The sequence below is a fragment of the Panthera onca genome, chromosome B1, assembly GCF_046562875.1.
Source record: "Panthera onca isolate mPanOnc1 chromosome B1, mPanOnc1 haplotype 2, whole genome shotgun sequence".
Lineage (NCBI taxonomy): Eukaryota > Metazoa > Chordata > Mammalia > Carnivora > Felidae > Panthera > Panthera onca.
The window spans coordinates 128,853,669-128,873,911 of NC_138342.1; the positions used below are offsets into that span (position 1 = coordinate 128,853,669).

The following is a 20,243-nucleotide window of genomic DNA, read 5'->3' on the forward strand; positions in this document are numbered from 1 at the left end:
ATGTTATTTCAACAATAAAGTACTTTACATGCTTCATAAGGGCAGGATTACATCTCTTGCTGAACTAGCATGCTTCTTTTTGCTAAACCATCCCATTTCCTTCTTTGCCTAGGCTTCCAGGAGCCCGGAGCTAAGTTACACACTCAATTTCAGTAGTCACCTTTATCCTAGATTATGTAGGATAATTCCATTCACATCCCTTATTTAAATCATCCTTCATTTCTCCTTTGAATGAACTTAAGTTTTACTGTATCTGTGTCTTTCATGGTGAATCAATTTTCAAAAACAATTTCTTGAAAAAACAAAGTATTTTGGAGAAATAAGTACCTTTAATAGGAAATGAGGGTAGCTTTGGACACTTAAAATCTTTGCTAGCCCTTAACCCCATCTCTCTTCTAGACTGCCACTATGGCTCCTAACTGGCACTCCCACCTCCTTTCTCTCACTTACACCCTTGCTCAACTCCCATTTATTCTCCACAGCATTCAGACCAGTGTAAAAAATAAAGATTTTTAAATACTCCTCTCCCCCCTTTCCCGTGCTTATAGCACTTTTCAAAAACAACTTATTGCTCATAAAGACAAAACCCTTAAGAGGGCTTACAAAAGCTCTGCAGGTTCTAAACCCAGACTGCTTCTTCAGCAGTGCTCCACCCTGCTCTCCATCCTTTCAATTCTTCAAATGCTCCAAACCCCACCTTAGCCCTGGACTTCTGCATCTGCTAATCCTTCTACCCTATTGTCTTTGCCTAGCTAATTCTTACTATATGCCTCAGATCTCAATTCAACCTTTACTCAAGGAAGCTGTCCCCATCTCTCCTGACCAGAACAAACCCATTACATATTCTCATAGCATTATGGAACCCTCCTTCATAGGGCTCAACACAGCTATAATTTATTGTTTGTGTAACTGTCTTCTTAATGTGTGTCTTACCAAAACATAAGAATTTTTGTTTCTGGCAACCGCTGTATCCTAGTATCAATAAATATTTATTGAATAAATGAATGAATGAATAATAATCACCAACCTCTTTGTTTCCCCAGCTGAGAACCTGGGTATTTTGTTTAAGGTAGCCCAGAATCTGACACAATGTCTTACACAAAGCAGATTTTCAAATATTAAAGAATGAAGGAAAGAATGTTTCAGCCTCGTTCTCTTTCTCACATCTCTTCACCCATAACAAACAAAGGAGAGAAAAGAGCATGTAAAAGAGGTAAATTGAAAGGTTTCTGGAGGCAAGAATTTAAGTGAGACAACCCTCTGGAATGACACAGAGGGCAAAGCAAAATGGCAACTGAGAAAAAAGTACAAGAGAGAAAGAAGGGGCAAGAAAGGAAAACAGGAGAAAGGACAGACTAAAATCAAAACAAATACGAAGAGAAAGCACACAATGTATGAGCCAAGACAACACAGCAAAAGGACACAAAGAAGGTCAAGAAAGCCAAAATACTACTTCCTAATCATTTCTCCAGACCCTTAGGAAGCATCTGGTCTACAGCATGGGATTTGGCAAAATTTTTCTCAGGAACCAGGAAGTAAAACTTCAAACTTTTAGAGGAATCAGCCCATCCAAGGGGAAAGAAAGGGATACTGAAAGAAGACGACCATATGACCTCTATCTGCTTCTCTTTTATTTTTATCAGACTTTCCTATATGTGACATTATAATAAACATTTATTTTGCATTTGGTTATTGTCCCTCTCCCCCAGTGGAACGTAAGCTCCTTGAAGGCAGGCTCGATGTGTTGAATGTACTGCAGTATCCTCAGTGACTAGAACCCAGTGGGCACTTAATACTGCTGAGTGCATGCTGACATCCTAGCTGATGCATATTCAGACTAACCAGGAGAAGGGATCTGTTGGGGGTGGATTTCACTTTAGATAGGGGGCCAGGGAAATCTAAAAGGTTGACATTACACAGAGGCCTGCATAAAGGAGGACAGAAAAAACAACAACAACCTGAGAAAGGACATTCCAGGTAGAGTAAATGGCAAGTACAAAGGTTTGGAGCTGGAAGTATGCTAGATGTGTGTGAGGAAGAACAAAGAGGTCACCGCTGGAACACTGTGAGCAAAGAGCGAGAAGAGTATGAACTGAGACCAGAGAGGGTGCTGAGGGCAAGTCCTACAGAGCCTGGAAGGCCCCAGTAAGGACTCCGAGTTTTATTCTCAGTGCAGTGAGAAGGGACTGGAGGGCTAAGAGCAGGGGAATGATGAAAGAATAGAAAATCCCATACCACAGCTCATGGGAGTATACAGAAGCCATGAGGGGGCTACGATGGTAGAGAGGGTAGTCAGGTGGTTGCAGAGTTAGACAAGAAGCAGAGAGAATGAGAATCTGATAGCAATGTACTAATGAGCAAAACACTAGAGGGCTACATACAGTACCCTGGAACATCAGTGAAGAAGGTTTGATTCCCTTAAGGCTGTGGGTTATCCCTATTCTCTATCTGCATTACCCTTTCAACAGAGCCCCACCAACCAAGGTTAAGAAAAACACAATCCTGAGTTTCTTACCATCTACTTTATAATTCATCGTTAAGACACCTACTTAACTTCCTATTATTTTTTTTTCCTTCTTACCCAGACCACTGTTCTTCTCAATACTTCATCCCACTTCTACCTCAAGGCCTTATCTCACCTGTCCTCTATACCTGGAATACCCTTCTTTCATAAATCTTAATCCACTTATTTCTGTCCATTCATTAAGAAAAGGAGGTAGTGGGGCACCTGGGTGGCTTAGTCTGTTAAGCATCTGACTCTGGATTTCAGCTCAGGTCATTATCTCATGGTTCAGAGTATCGAGCCCCGTGTGGGGCTGAGATAGCAGCATGGAGCCTGCTTGGGATTCTCTCTGTCCCTCTCCTGCTCATGTGCTCTCTAAAGACAAATAAACATTTTAAAAAAAAAGGAGGTATGGAAAGGACCCTAATAAGTGGTTTTAAAAATTAATAGGAAATGGGGAAGCTATATGGTGCGTGAATCATATCTCATTAAAGCTATTTTTAAAAAATGGTCAGGGGCGCCTGGGTGGCTCGGTCGGTTGAACATCCGACTTCGGCTCAGGTCATGATCTCGCGGTCTGTGAGTTCGAGCCCCGCGTCGGGCTCTGTGCTGACAGCTCAGAGCCTGGAGCCTGTTTCGGATTCTGTGTCTCCCTCTCTCTCTGACCTTCCCCCGTTCATGCTCTGTCTCTCTCTGTCTCAAAAATGAACAAATGTTAAAAAAAAAAAAAAAAAAAAAAAAAAAAAAATGGTCAGGGAGGGACCCTTGGGTGGCTCAGTCAGTTAAGCATCCGACTTTGGCTTAGGTCATGACCTCATGGCTCATGAATTCAAGCCCCCATCAGACTCTGTGCTGACAACTCAGAGCCTGGAGCCTGCTTCAGATCCTGTGAGTGTGAGTGTGTGAGTGTGTGAGTGTGTGTGTGTGTGTGTCTATCCCCCCCCCGCTAGTACTCTGTCTCTCGAAAAAAATGAATAAATATCAAAAAAAATTTTTTTTGTTAATTGACAGGAAATTGTTCTCCTTTTAAACAGAAAGTCTGTAATGTATTTAGGACTCTTTAAGATATTATAAATAATTCTTATGACTATATTTCAAAAAAAGGCTCAAACTAACTACATACATTTTGTTTCAAATGCTTTTAAAACACAGGGTGCCTGGGTGGCTCAGTCGGTTAAGCATCCAACTCTTGATTTCAGCTCAGGTCACGATCTCACAGTTCATGGATTCCTTTCATCAGGCTCTGTGCTGACAGTGTGGATCCTGCTTGGGATTCTCTCTCTCTCTCTCTCTCTCTCTCTCTCTCTCTCTCTCTTTCTCCCCCTCTCTCTCTGTTCCCCCACTTGTGCTCTCTCTCTCTCTCTCTCTCTCTCCCTCAAAATAAAGAACTTAAAATTTTTTTTTAAAAATGCTAAAACATAAAATGTAAAGTTTAACCCAATATATCACATAGCACCTGGTACACATTACTGAAGGAAAAAAAAAAATCAATAAACATTTGTATTCACAGAACTAAAATGTCAAGTACTTACTGTTAACAAATTTAGTCAATGATACCACAAATGACCCAGTGGGTCAAAAGTAAATAGGGACATCTTTACACCTTGTTTTAGAGGGGGGCTCAGCAGCACTTCTGCTTTAAAATCGATTTTAATTTCTAGAATACTTTATTCCTTGGAATATCTGATTTAATATGCTCCAACTTTCACTTTCACATCTTAAGGAATTTAACTAAGGTGGGATTTGCTAAGGTCACATTTAACAAATAAAGCAGTACACTGAGGCTGCTAAAAATCCAATCCACAGTTTTGTTCCCTAACAGTGGGGGGGGGGGGGGGGGGGGGAGTTATATAGTTATTTCCCAGATCTTCTACTAATGTTAACAAATGAATTTCTTCAAGTAATCACACGTTTTTCTATATTTCACTAAATTGTAAAGTCACCCACAAAATATGGGGACATTATGGAAAAAGAATTCAAAATAATAAAATGTGAAGTTGTATTTTGATGTTATTTCAACAGCGGTTATTTTATCTTTTCAGATACTTGACTTCATTCTGAAGCTATAATATCCTCCCCACCATGTGTGACCATGTATAGTTTATTTACATCCAGGAAACCAGCTACTTGAGAATTTTATTAAACATATTCTGGGTTGCCTGGGTGGCTCAGTCGGTTCAGTGTCCAACTTTGGAGCAGGTCAGGATCTCGTGGTTCATGAGTTCGAGCTCTGCGTCGGACTCTGTGCTGACAGCTCAGAGCCTGGAGCCTGCTTTGGATTCTGTGTCTCCTTCTCTCTGCCCCTTCCCCACTCGCACTCTGTCTCTCTTTCTCTCTCAAAAATAAACATTAAAAAAAATTTAAACAAAACAATACATATTTTTTCAAGGGGTCCTTGGGTGGCTCAATCAGTTGAGCATCCAACTCTTGATTTCTGCTTAGATCATGTTCCCACAGTTGTGGGATCAAGCCCTACATTAGTCTCTGTGCTGAGCATAGAGCCTATTTGAGAAATTCTCTCTCCCTCTCTCTCTCCCTCCTTCTGCCTGTCTCCCCTGTTCTCTCTCTCCCAAAGGTAAAAAAATAATAATTAAAAAAACCATATTCCTCCTTCAGGAAGGGGAGGAAGGGGAAGGAGTCACTCAAAATAACAAGAGGTTAGATTAATTATATTCCCTACTACCAACAGTTAAGAGAAAGTGTTCACTATCCTAAGAATAAAAAAGATTAAAATATTTAATTGGAAGTTACAATTGGCTTTCACGATAATCACCAAATTCTCTGACCCAAATTCTCTCCATGGCCTCTTCTACGTAAGCATTCACTTCCCCTCTCCATGTGGTTGGAATAAAGTGACTGGAGTCTAGTCCTGTAGCACGTTTGCCACTCTCATGACACCTAGCCCACACTACCTTCTACCATAATTAACTATGAACACCCAGGAGTGAAAAGAGTAAGATAGGATGAGGGCCTAGGGCTCCAAAATGCTAAAAGCTTCTGATTTTAGTGAGAAGAGGATAGATTCTAGATGCAGTTGAGTAGAAGTGAAATAATACTAAGACTGGATTTGGATATGATATGTTAGATTGGATATAGATGGTAAGAATGAGAGAATGGTAACTGGGATAGAAGGATGGGAAAGATAAAGATTTGAAAAGAGAAATCAAGAAGGACTCCTAGGTTACTGGCCTCAGAATAGTCATACTATTAAAAGAAATAAGGAAGGCTGGAGGAAGAACAGATTTCAGAGCTATCTAATCCAGTGGTAGACTGAACTCCTCCAAGGATGTCAATGTTGTAATCCCCAGAACCTGTGACTACTGTTACCTTATCTGGTAAAAGAGACTCTGCCCACATAATTAAGTTAAACATGTTGTGATGGAGAGATTATCCTAGATTATCTGGGTGAGACCAATATAATCACAAATCTTACTGTAAAAGGAATGCAGGAGAGTCAGAGTCTGAGGTACTTACTGACTATGCAGAAGACACAAGGGCTGAACCAGAAGAGAGAGAGGAGCAAAGATGCTGGCTGCTGGATTTGAGAATGGAGCAAAGGACTACGAGCCAAGGAATACAGTCAGCCTCTGCAAGTTAAAAAAAGCAAAGATACAATTCTCCCCTCGAGCCTGCAGATAGAACGCAGCCCTACTGACACCTTGACTTGAGCCCACTGAAACGGATTTCAGACTTCTGACCTCCAGAACTGTGGGACAATAGATTGCTGTTGTTTGAAGCCACTGAAGTCATACAAATTTGTTACAGCAGAACACATTCACATTAGATTTGAGATGCTTATTAAATACCCAAGTAAGTAAAGATGCTGAGCAGGCAGTCTGGAGCTCAGAGAGGGCAAGTCTAGAGAAATAAATTCACAAGAATCTGTTTGAAGTATTATGGACCTCTTTCTTGCCCACAGCACTCTAATCCTGCACCCCAAAGAAAGCACCCATGCACACACATATTTTTTCATATAATTTCAAGATATTCATGGATCCCTATATTCATTCATAGACCCTGCTGAATATTGTAAGTAACCACAAGGCAGCATATCCTAACCCTGATAAGAAGACTGTTCCCCCACTAAGGAGGAGGAAATCAAGTAACTTTATTTTTTTTATTTTTAATTTAAAAAAATTTTTTTAACATTTTATTTATTTTTGAGACAGGGAGAGACAGAGCATGAACAGGGGAGGGTCAGAGAGAGGGAGACACAGAATCCGAAACAGGCTCCAGGCTCTGAGCTGTCAGCACAGAGCCCGACGCGGGGCTCGAACTCACGGACAGCGAGATCATGACCTGAGCCGAAGTCAGCCGCTTAACCGACTGAGCCACCCAGGCGCCCCAAGTAACTTCATTAAAAAAAATATATTAGGAGCACCTGGGTGGTTCAGTCAGTTGAACATCCAACTTCAGGTCAGGTCATGATCTCATGGCTTGTGAGCTCAAGCCTCATGAGCTCAAGCTTCATGTTGGGGCTCTAGACTGACAGCTCAGAGCCTGTAGTCTGCTTTATATTCTGTGTCTCCATCTCTCTCTGTCCCTCCCCTGCTCATGCTCACTTTCTCTCTCTCAAATATAAGTAAACATTTTTATTTTAAAAATCTTAAAAATTTTTCCCAGTTCCACTTATTAAAAAAAGTAAAAATGTTACAGAAATATCTAACATAGAAAGTTCAAACCCCTATGTAACTACCGTGTTCATCACTACCAGCTTCTACGCTCCTCATGCTTAAGGATGTGGTCAAGATGCCTCTGACTCCTTTTTAACTGTTTATACAGATGTACAGTTGTGTTTTAACCTTGCCTTTAAAGAAAAAAAAAAAAAAATCAAGCCTGCTTTTTAAAATTAGCTTATGATAAGAGAAAGCTATGGTTACATCTGCAAAGCGTCAGAGTTGAGAGACATTTATTTTATTAAAAATTCCATATAACTAGACTAGGTAAAAAGAAGGGTAATGGTTGATCAAAGAAATTTTGTGTCAATGAATTTTTTAAATAATGAAAACATTTCGCCTTAAAAACTAAAATGAGTAGATCATCTTCAAAGGCGAGTATCTGGATGTTAGGAGAAATCTCCTATTCCCTTTTGAGTTCAATGAAGCTATTTTTATTTCTGAAACACAGACCTAACATGAAAGACCTCAAGTAGAAAGTATTTTTAAAACTGCCTTTTTTTTCACATTCTTTTTGTCCAGAAGCTGCTGAGTTGGTATCACAAGGAAAAATATGTTAGCTCACTAAACGAGGTCCAATAAGTGACTAGTTCCAAATGGGCACATTTTAAACTTCTAAAAGAAGGTTACAGAGAAAGCAATACAAAACCAATGTCAGCCTACCTTTCTTTGAAGCTCATCAGGCCTAACCAAGCTCCTCCAAGAAGGAACAACCCATTAAGCCTCAGGATAGGAGCACCCTGCTGTTGGATCATGCTCAAAACTGGACATAGTCAGCTTTGCACAATATTTTTTAAGTGTTTGTATCTCTACAAGTGGAAAAACATCTACCAAAAACTGTGTGTATTCATAAAATAGGCTCTAGAAAAATCTCTCCAGAAGAAAGATTGTGTTTTTCCAGCCACGACAATAAGCTAAGCATAACAGGATATGTCTGGGAATTCCCAGGAAAAAAAGGTACAAGGCCACATTAAGAAATTTGAGCTTTAAGGGAAGGATACAATGCACATGACATTGAGAGATTTTAACGCAGGAGAATAACATGATCAGTTTGCATTTTAGAAAAATCACTTTGATAGATGTGCAGAGAATGCATTACAGAAAAGCAAATCTGGAGGTAGAAAGGCTACATGCAAGGCTGTTGTGAATGGTAAGAGACATCTGGACTAGGATGGTAGCAATGAGGATGGGGAACAGGATCAAGAGCTACATTGAAAACATATTTAATAGAATTTGGTAACTAATTACATATAAGTAATCACAGTGAGGGAGGAGGTTAAGAACTTTATTCAGGTTTCAGGGGAAGAAATATAGGTTAAAGACCTCAAGAGTCTGCGGAGGAGGAGGAGGAGGAGGAGGAGGAGGAGGAGGAGGAGGAGGAGGAAGAAAAAAACCAAACAGACACATTACATTCTTACAGTGAGAAAGAAAAAAACCAAACAGACACATTACATTCTTACAGTGAGAAAGAAAAAAACCAAACAGACACATTACATTCTTACAGTGAGCATTTATTTAATAAGCAAATTGAATTACAATATATTCCAAAAGCTCAATGCGCCAATTTCTAGTTACAAAAGTTCATGAAAAATAACACACAAAGAATCTTAAAGCCAAGTTTTTGCCATAGTTCCAATTTGTTCACACTAGCGAACCTTTTAAGAAGGCTGTGGTAGACGATGTTGTTGCCAATGACTCACTGCTCTCCCTGAGGGATTATCCACCCACTCAAGGTACCAGGTGACTTGCAGGGCCTCCTGCAGAAAGACTCCACTTCCCTGCCCACTAACATTGTTGGCCAAAGAAATGTGAGTAGAAGTAATATAAGCTACTTCTGAATAGAAGTTTTAAAAGGTGGCACATGATTTTGTCCATTGTTCTTTTTCCCAGAGATTGCTCCTTCAGCCAGAATCCCAGAATGAAGAAGACAAGTAAGGCTGGGCTACAGCTCACCAGTTGAATATAACTTATATAAGATATTGAGCTCTAGAGGTTGTTTGTAACCCCAGCATTAAAAACAAAACATGACAGATTTATGACAGATATAGGTGTCTAACAAATAACAATGTATGATCTGTTTGTTTTCCCTTTTCCAGTTGAAGTTTTCTGGTGATCTGCTAAGAAGCAATCTGATGGCTAAAAAAAACAAAAAACAAAAAAAATTTTTAAACGGGAAGGAAATGTGATAGTCTGTTGCAGCAAACTTTTTCCATAAAGGGTTAGACAGCAAATATTTTAGGCTCAAGGGCCACACTGACTGTTACAACTATTCAATTCCATAGATACAGAACAAAAGCAGGCACAGACAATATGTAAATGAATGAGCATGGCTGTGTTACAATAAAACTTTATTTACAAAAACAGTGAGTCAGATTTGCTTCACAGGAGCATAGTTTCAAGATCACTGGACTAATTCCTTCCTATTATCAATGAGAAATTTGAGACCCAGAAAAATTAAATCAAGGTCGTACAACTGGTAATTGGCAAGTTGAGCATCAGAAAGTAGATCTCACGAGTCTAGTCCTCTAGAAAAGGTTCTTTTGGGTCACAAGATGGAGATGAGACACACAGGAAAATATAAGTCAGCTTAGGGTAGGTTTTGATTATATCAAATAGCTTTCAACAGTTTGGTTGTAAATAAGGATTTGCTTTTCAAGTGATTATGGCTTTCATAAAAACAAATGAAAATTCTAAGATTGAATAGGTGAACAAATGATTAATTAGCCAGTGTTTGAAAAATTATCTTCACAGGAAACACAATTATATACCTCCTTCCTGCTATCATGTTCTCACTTTATCAATCATTTCATCAACAGGACAGCATTTGCTATGATCATTGTAGTAACTCATTTTAAGGCTATTTTTTTAAGTGTAATAGGAACAACAAATACACTAGACTGGCAGACAATTATTTCATGTCATATTTTAAATTTATTTCTTAAAGTAATACTCACTGGAAGAAACTCAAACAATACAGAAATATATAAAGTGACACACTCTATGCCCTCCTCAATTCCACTCCCCAGAATATTAACACATGACTGATTTATAGCAATCATGACACTGCAATAAAGCTACTTTCCCGTTTTTTTAAGAAAATTTTTTAACATTTATTTATTATTGAGAGACAGCATGAACATGGGACGGGCAGAGAGAGAAGGAGACACAGAATCCAAAGCAGGCTCCAGGCTCTGAGCACAGCACAGAGCCCGATGTGGGGCTCGAACTCACAAACTGGGAGATCGTGACCTGAGCCGAAGTCGGATGCTTAACCGACTCAGCCACCCAGGCGCCCCAACTACTTTCCCTTTTAACAACAAAGAGAATATGGAGTTCCCCTGGCAAATATCCTTTAGAAATCATGGTTTAAAAAGGAACAGAGAGATTAAAGGTTGTCTATGGCCTGGAAAAGCATGCTACCTATGCAAGGTTTAAAATGGAGGATCTTGGGGCCACCAGCGTGGCTCAGGCAGTTAAGCATCTGACTCTTGATTTCAGTTCAGGTCATGATCTCATGGTTTGTGGGGTCAAGCCTGGCATCAGGTGCTGTGCCAACAGCACAGGAGCCTGCTTGGGATTCCCCTGCCCTGCTCTTTCTCTCTCAAAATAAATAAACAAACATTTAAAAAAATTAAATAGAGGGTTGTGACGCCCCCCCATTACTGTAACCAAATAAATGAGGCTCCTGAAATACTTTGATAACGCTACAATAGGATATACAGACACTTCAAAATGAGTAAGAATATCCGTATCTTCTAATTTGGTATTTAGTGGGAAAACTTGGGCTAACTTGCTCATAAAAACACTGACAATCTCAGATTTTGTTTAGATCCAAACTTGAGTAACATCAATGAAAATGGCAGAGTCAAGACCTCCCTCCAAAAGTCTGTCCTCTGTAAAATCAATAAAAAACTGGCAGAAACTAGCATAACCAACCCTTCTGGAAACCAACCAAAAGCTTGCAGTAACCTCTTATTGCACTTAAGTCCAATGAAACACTTAAAAACTAGCTGAATTTTAGTTACAGTAATAAGCTTTGTAGCATTTTAATCTACCGTCACCCTACCCCCATTCTCCAGCTTAGCGGTAGCCTTGAAAATAATAGCTTGCCTTCCTAGTACCAGTAGCAGAAGGAGGGGAGAAAAAAAAAAAAAAAGAGTAGAACAGACTTCATTCAGCAAAGAGATGTAACACAGTTGACCCTTCAACAATGTGGGGGTTAAGGATGCCGACCCCCACGCAGTCAAAAATCCACATGGGGGCGCCTGGGTAGCTCAGCAAAGCATCTGACTTCAGGTCAGGTCATGATCTCAGTCCGTGATTTTGAGCCACACATCAGGCTCTGCACTGACAGTTGAGCCTGGATCCTGCTACAGATTCTGTGTGCCTCTCTTTCAGACCCTCCCTGCCTCTCAAAAATAAATACACATTAAAAAAAAAAAAATCCACAAAGAACTTTTGACTCCCCTGAAACTTAACTACTAAAAGCCTACTGTTGACCAGAAGCCTTATGACATAAAGTCTATTAACATATATTGTATGTGTATTATATACTGTACTTTTTTTTTTTTTATGTTTATTTTTGAGAGAGAGCAAGTGGGAGAGGGGCAGAGAAGAGGAAGACAGAATCCCAAGCAGCTCCACCCTGTCTGCGCAGAGCTGGACGTGAGGCTCGAACTCACTAACTGGGAGACCATGACCTGAACAGAAATCAAGTCAGACTTTTAACTGACTGAGCCACGCAGGTGCCTCTATACTGTATTCTTATAATAAAGTAAGCTAAAGAAAATGTTATTAAGAAAATAGAGAAAATACTTTTATAGTTCTATACTGATCAGAAAAAAATCTGTGTACAAGTAGAACCACACCTGTGTTGCTCAAGGGTCAACTGCAATTTGTTTTGACATGTTGGGTGACTGCCTTTGAAGACTTGCACAAAAGACTTGCCTTTACCTTGCTTAACTCGGAACTCTCTTCAAAGTGCTAAAAAGTGGCTAGCTGGAGGAATTTGTTTTAAATATTTACAGGTAAATACATACATTAGTTACAGCTGCATGAGACTACTGATAACAGTTGGAGAAACAACATACTAACCAAAGATGTTGGGAGGAAAGCCCGGAGAATGAAATGCTTTGGGGAATGAGGGCTTTGAAAAGATCCTGCGTACTCCTGGGGATCTAGAAAGCCATGTGCATTCCCAGGGTGGGCGCATGCTCAGAAAAGATGTGAGAAGGCCCTAAACTCTTCTCTCTGGCTGATCCCCAGCTCTGCACAAGCAGGAAGTGAAAGCTAAACAAAGTTGTACACTAACTGCACGGCTGAGTGTTGAAAATGTGCTGTCATACACACAAAGAGCCCATGGAAAGGACTGGGAGATGTGGGGGAGAGGAGGGATCTAGACATTTAACGAAACTATCTAATCGCTGACCAATAAGGTAATGAAACTGAGACTTCAGTGCCACACATCACAAAGAATACATACTTCACAAAATTAGTTCAGAAAAGTCAGTAAACAAACAACATCCGAAATAAGCATCAATAATAAACACTGGGGTGGGAAAAGAATCTGATTTCCAGAGTTGCTACGCTGTAATATTCAAAATGTCCAATTTCCAGGGCTCCTGGTTGGCTCAGTGGGTTGTGCATCCGACTTTGGCTCAGGTCAGGATCTTGCTGTCCGTGGGTTTGAGCTCCGCGTTGGGCTCTGTGCTGACAGCTCAGAGGCTGGAGCCTGCTTCAGATTCTGTGTCTCCCTTTCTGCCCCTCTCCAGCTTGCACTCTGTCTCTCTCTCTTTCAAAAGCGAATAAATGCTTTAAAAATTTTTTTTAAATAAATAAAAATGTCCAATTTTCAACAAAAAATTACAAGGGATGCAAAGAAACAAGAAAGCATGGCCCACACACTGGGGAAAAAAGCAATCAATATAAATGGTTCTTGTAGAAGCACAGACATTGAACTTCCTAGATCAACACTTCAAATCAGCTATTTTCAATACATTCACAGAGCTAAAGACACTGTTAACAGAATGGAAAAAGAAAAGCTGCAGACTAGGAGAAATATTTTCAAATTTCATATCCAACAAAAGATATGAATACAAAATATATGAAGAACTCTTAAAAACTCCACACTATGGAAACAACCAACCTAATTTTAAAATGTGCAAAGATTAGAACATTTTCCCAAAGATGAGATATAAGCAATTACCCACATGAAAATATGCTCATCATTATCCATTAAGGAAATGCACATTAAAGCCACAATAAAATATCACTACACATCTACCAGAATAGCTAAAACAAGAAAAACCTGACAATACCAAGTGCTGATGAGGATGTGGAGCAAATGGAACTCTCATACATATGGTGATGATGCAAACTGGCATAGCACCACTCTCGAAAACAGTTTGGCAGTTTTTTACAAACTTAACATACACTTACCATATGACCTAACAAACTGATATCTAGCTACTTAAACCAGAGAAATAAAAACTTTTATTTGTACAAAGACCTATATGTGAATATTTATAAGCAGCTTATTCATAATCTCCAAAAACCAAAAAGAACCTAAATATCCCACATCAGGTAAATGGATAAACTGTGGTACATTCCTAGAATTCTACTCAGCAGTAAAATGGAAGAAACTACCGATACGATGTAACAATATGAATGAATCTCTATAACATTCTGTGGAGTGAAAGAAGCCAGTCCTAAATGTCAGATACTTTACGATCCCATTGATACCATATTCTGGAAAAGAGACAAAGAATACATCAGTGGTTGCCAGGGGTTAGGAGTGTAGGGAAGGTTTAACTACGAGGAGCAACACAGGAATTTCAAGGTGATCAAAGTGTTCTGTATCCTGACTGGTGGTAGGCACAAGAATCTATACATGTACTAAAACTCATAGAAGGATGCATCAAAAAAGAAGTCAATTTTACTGTATATAAATTTTTAAAAAAAATTTAATGTTTATTTATTTTTGAGAAAGAGAGAGAGACAGCGCACGAGTGGGGGAGGAGCAGAGAGCAAGGGAGACACAGAATCCGAAGCAGGCTCCAGGCTCCAAGCTCAGCACAGACCCCAACATGGGGCTCGAACTCACAAACTGTGAGATCATGACCTGTGCCAAAGTCAGACATTTAACCGACTGAGGTACCCAGGTGCCCCAATAAAATTTTAAATTAAAGGAGAAAAAAGACTGCAGGGGTTCAAAGCCTAGTTCCACTTAATTTCTTTGTCTCATTTTTCTCATTTTAAAAACAGAATCTGGGGTACCTGGATGGCTCAGTAGGTTACGACTCTTGGTTTTGGCTTGGGTCACGATCTCATGGTTCGTGAGCTCAAGCCCTGACTCTTGGGATTCTCTCTCTCCCCCTCTCTCTGCCCCTGCCCCTACCACCATGGTGCTCTTTCCATCTCAAAATAATAAACAAACAAACAACAACAACAAAAAACCCAGAATCTGCCTTTGTGTTTATTAGGAGGATTGCCATGAGTTCCTGACACACATTAAGCACTAAACAAGTGACTGATAAATGTTTTGCTCAAACATGCTAGAAAGTTGGTACTTTTAAAAAACCTACCACAGTAGTAAGAAATCTAGTTTTCAATTAAAAGAGCAAAGAATTAAAGAATATTGGAATTAAAACCCTTAATTCCTCATTATCACTAAACATTCTTTGGAAACCTATGAGGTGATTAGTACCAAATTCCATTCTGCAAAGTGTGAACCTATGTAAAACCTCTGAACATGAGTGGCTCTATTTTAGGGACTAAAACCTCATCCTGTTCTTTGAAACAGTAACTACACTAGACTATTGAACTGAGCAAAAAAAGCATATGCGACTGAGCACAAGACTATTACACCTATATTCTTTTTTTTTAATTGTTTTAATGCTTATTTATTATTTTTAGAGAGAGAGAGAGACAGACAGAGCAAGAGTGGGGGGAGGGGCAGAGAGAGACAGAAACACAGAATCCAAAGCAGGCTCCAGGCTCTGAGCTGTCAGCACAGAGCCCGATACAGGTCTCGAACTCACACCACGAGATCATGACCTGAGCCGAAGTCGGATGCTTAACCTGAGCCACCCAGGTGGCCCACACCTATACTCTTGATTAAAAAAAAAAAAAAAAAAAAAAGGCACTGCAGAATATATTTTCCTAACTGTACTCAGAATATTAATTAACTGCTATGTACCCAGAAAACTAATTGTAAAATGTAATTATACCTTCCAATAATAATTTTTGTAAAACAATTTGTGTTAAGTTTCCCAACATTTCCACAAACTGGTAATAAAGACCCCTGACTTTCACTCCTCTTACTTTGGGTTGCTATCCGAACCTGTGCTCCCTGAACTGCAATTCTTAAACCCCAAATAAACGCTTTTGTTTTATTTGAGCGCTTCCTCTCTTGTCGGTGAAACAAAGTTTACAGAACCCTTGTGCTCAAGGAGCTACTGAAAAGTTTGTTCCAAGTACTACGTTAAGTACTCATCATTCTATTTAACACTAGCAGCAAAATGCTCTCATGAAGGCTTAGTACTAAAGGTTCATTATCACTGCCCCTCTCCTAGAGAGGATGTCAAATCGCTACCTCTTTTTCACAAGTTGGGGAACGTTCGCAACGCTGGACTTGACGCTTGCTTTGATGCCCTACATCCCATTTGTCTGTTGCCTGGTCGGTCAATCCTTCCTCAAAGATCTTTAACATCCTCCACATCCATCCTCCACAGCATTCCCTACGTACACGGGGTTTGGAACTTAAGAAGCGGCAGCTGCTGCAAGTAACAGCGACCCCGATCTTCCCAGTGTTGCCCTCCTTACCTGAAAATTAGCCTCCTTTTCTTGGTCAAGTATCCAAATCTATGTTTGAACTTTAAAAGCGGGTTCAATCGGGACCCAAGATGGCGGCGCCGTCTGCCGGAAGCGGCCGCTTGGCCAGAGAACCCACAACCCCCTGCGGAGGCCCTGCCACGCCCACCCACCGCGCCCGAGAGTTCAAGACCCCTCGGAGGCCTAGGAGACCCAGAAGGGAGGCCATTCGGAAGGACTCCCAGCTCTGGACTTGACATCCATTTGCTTCCTTTTCAGCCCAAAGCCTGGTACCAGCCTTACAGATGATACCAAAGCTCTTAAACCAGAAAGGAAACAGGAAAACGTGAAGATCTTTAGCGTCAGGGCATACGGTCTCTTCCCAATAGGGTAGGCCATGGACAGAGTAGGAATTTACTTTCCATCATTATGTATAAAAGGATTTGCTCAAAATAAAATGTAATTAAATAATAAATGCATTAAATCATTTCCTAAGAGTTCAATTCTATTCTGTTTTGCAGCTACGTATTGAATATATGTGCCAGTCACTGTTCTGAGTTATGAGGCCATAACAATGAAAAAACGTAAGTCTCTCCCCTCGTGGAACTCATTACTAGAAGTCAGAGCATTCAGGTCATACATGGAGTCTGCCAATTTTACCCTCTTCATTCTAATAAAACTCTTAACATCCCTCAGATCCAAAGGCCTGATAGAAACAGCTGCAGGTGATTCTCAACTCTCCTCTGCAGGTACTCCAGGCCCTACTGTATATACCCCTCAAGTTCCTAGGATAAGGGATCTGGGATGGGTCCAAAAAGGGTAGCTATCTATAGTTTGTCCTGCCCCTCTGAAGTAATGTGGCCTGAGAACCCTGCCCACAATGGTGCAGGACAGTGGCTGGCCAACCTACTTAAAGCCTCTTTCTTGGAGAGGCTGACTGTAAGAAAAACAAGAGAGAGCCAGTTATTCAGTAAGTTCAGAAACCATGGAAGTAGACAGAAGTAAACTATGTCACAAAAATGGTGGTGTCACTGACAAACGAGTAACAGTTATCCCAACTCACAAAGAAATGTTCTCTGGAGTAGCTGTTTACTATCCGTTTCCCAGAGCTACTCTTATTCACAAAGGACTGCTGAAGCTATTTCCTTGGTCTTCCAACTGACTTACCTATGTATCCTTATAATAAGCCGTCATCAGCTGTGTTTAGCCAAACAGACCTCTATTTCTTGCACTCTAAAAAACATAACTATCACATACATTGCTTTCCCGGTACTTCAACGATAGTGTCTTACAACATCCTCTATGTGCAGCCTCGTTATTCTACAAGATAACACAGGATTAAATAAAATCCCTATATAAAATGCATGGTGGATTCTGTTTGACTACAAGTCATCACAACATGAATTACTTATGAGGAAAACATGTAACAATTCAAGTTACAAGAAATCACACTGAAACCACTCAACATCACATTCTTTAATAGGACACTAAGCCAGTGAGTCTCACCTTCAAAACTTCCAAACTCCCAACTATTCCAGAAGGAATTAATCAGGAAATCTGACAATGGGGTCAGGTGCATATGTCTTTTTTCAAGCTCTCCACCTGATTCTGATGCCCAGACAGTGTTAAGAGCCCCAGCACTGAGGTGCAGAGGTAACTGTGGGCATTGTTACTCAAAATGTGGTCCAGGGACCAACAGCAGCAGCAGCATCACCTGGAGCTTGTTAGAAATGCAGAAATCTCAGGCTCCATCCCAAACCTATTAAATTAGGCATCACATTTGTTAAGATCTCCAGGTGACTTGTAGGCATATGGTATATTAAAGTTTGAGAAGCACCATTGCTACCGAAATGTGAAAAATACTCCATACCATGTTACAAAGTTGAATATCTCAAGAAATTTTCTAAGAAGAAACAGGAATAGAACAGTACAGGAGGTGAAATGTTTCTGATACTAGGCATTTCACGTTATTAAGCATCTAACTAAGAGTAATATTCAAATGCAATTCTTATTCCAAATGAATTCTACTTCCAAACCACACCCTCCACTGGCAATAGTTATACTTCAACTGAGTAACACAAATGTACTTTACAATCCCAGATAGCTCCAGTTATCTCCACTCTGTGGGGTGCGGGGAGTTCTTGTGGGGAAATAAAGAAACAAGGGGTGTAGTGACAAAAAAGGGATCATTTACATGGGTGGCCCCATGCTGGAGGCCTTCCAGTTTTTTGTGAACACCCCTGTAATAGTTTCAAAGAACTGTCTGGAAATGATGATTTTTATTGCTAGAAAATTCTCCCCATGTTATGCAAACATTTCCTTCTGCGCACCTTGTTCTTGGCTAGCTCTCAGAGCAAAAGCATTTAGTTACCTTCCAGTATACTGATTCCTTGATTAATGCATCTTCAGGAAACAATGCTCCAGTACAATAAAAGCAGCCATATCAAACACAAATGAACTCTGCATCCTAAGCGGCAGCCCTGGCACAAAACACAGGGCTCATCAGTAATGCAATTGTTAAGCTACTCATAGGTATCAGAGTAGGGACAAAATCACCTCCCTTCGCAACTTCCATTTATTTATTCCCTGAGAAATATTCAAACCTGGCAATAAGCAAAATGACAACATTAGAAAATTGCTTTCAGATTCTATAGGTTTCCTATAGAATGTCCTAGGAAGACCATGACCCTCTTTAAGAACTATACATCACACAAGACAACTTGGAAGTTCACAAACACGTTCCCTAGAACAAACTTATAAAGTAGTTAGAGAATGAATAATTCCCATCCAAAAGATGCAAAAGGAGGGGGGTGGCTCTAAGTGATCTGTCCAAGGTCACATTATAATAAAGAACAAAACAGCAACAAGAATCTAGGTACCCTAAGGTAACTTCCTATTATTAAAATGCATTAAGCCTCGTGGTAAGAAGAGAAAATAAAATCAAGTTAGAATTTTTATCGGTCAGGAATTGCATTCAGCTACTAGTTGTACAGGCCTAAGATAATAGTGGCTTTAACCAGACAGTTTATGTTTTCTCAAATAAAGGAGGAGGCAGGCAATCAAAAAGCACATATGATGACTCTGTTATCACCAAGAACTAAGATTCCATTGATTTTTCTGCTCCACCATTCTCAGTGCATGACTTCCATCCTCAAGGTAACCTCATGGCCTGGGATGGCTGCTGTGAGCTACACCTCCTTATTCCTGGTAGGAGAGGGAAGGAAGGGCAAAAAAGGATATTCTGTACAGCCAAGTCCCCTTGAAAGCACTTTCCTAGAAACCCCAATAGACTTGTACTTGCATTTCATTAGTAGGCTGGGAGAAGTTTCATAGGTGGGCACATTGCCACATTTGGCAATACAGGGTTCCACTGACTAAGGAAGAAAGGGATGAATACTGGGTAGGCAACTAGGAGTCTCTGCCATTTCCTAGCTGTGTGACCTTGAGTAGATTATTTACCCCTTCTAGGTCTCATGTTCCTCATGTTTAAAAATGATGGAAATCATCACACCTACCTCATAGGATTGACACAAGGACTAAATGTAGAACAATTACAATACTAGCTGGTACCCACTGCACAATAAATATTAACTATTATCTAATTATCCTAGTCCGGTGCTTTTCCAAATTCCTCTCCTACTCTAACTTCCTCTCAATTTCCAAAATTGGAACACAATTCCTATTAGTCCTATGTGCCTGCTGATACTCTAGTATAAATGAGTTTTATAGGACACCTCAATCAGACATACGTATTTAAAAAAAATTTTTTTAAGTTTATTCATTTTTGAGAGAGAGACAGAGTGTGAGTGGGGGAGGGGCAGAGAGAGAGGGAGACATAGAATCTGAAGCAGGCTCCAGGCTCTGAGCTGTCAGCACAGAGCCTGATGCGGGGCTCAAATTCATGAACTGCGAGATTATGACCTCAGCCAAAGTTAGATGCTTAGCTGACTGAGCCAGCAGGTACCCTAGATATAGGTCTTTTTTTTTTTTTTAATGTTTATTTATTTTTGAGAGAGACAGAGCACAAGCAGGGGGAGGGGCAGAGAGACAGAATCTGAAGCAGGTTCTGCACTGTCAGCACAGAGCCTGACATATGGCTCGAACTCACAAATGGTGAGATCATGACTTGAGCCAAAGTCAGACACTCAACCAACTGAGCCACCCAAGCTCCCCTAGACATGTCTTTTAAAAAATTTTTTTATTTTATTTAATTTTTTGAGAGAAAGAAAGAGCACGAGGGAGGGGGAGGGGGC

General features: G+C 40.2%; 1 protein-coding gene across 3 annotated transcripts in view; it reads right to left on the reverse strand.

Moving 5' to 3' along the window:
* SH3D19 (SH3 domain containing 19) overlaps positions 1-20,243 on the reverse strand; it is a 186,735-nt gene that overhangs the window by 155,782 nt on the left and 10,710 nt on the right. Inside the window, exon 1 of one of the 3 annotated variants that reach the window (XM_078445700.2) lies at positions 16,003-16,109. The exons of the other annotated variants lie outside the window; for them this stretch is intronic. The gene's annotated coding sequence lies outside the window, so the exon portion shown is untranslated. Of the gene's footprint in view, positions 1-16,002; positions 16,110-20,243 lie in introns of those variants that run through there. 3 annotated transcript variants of the gene reach the window in all.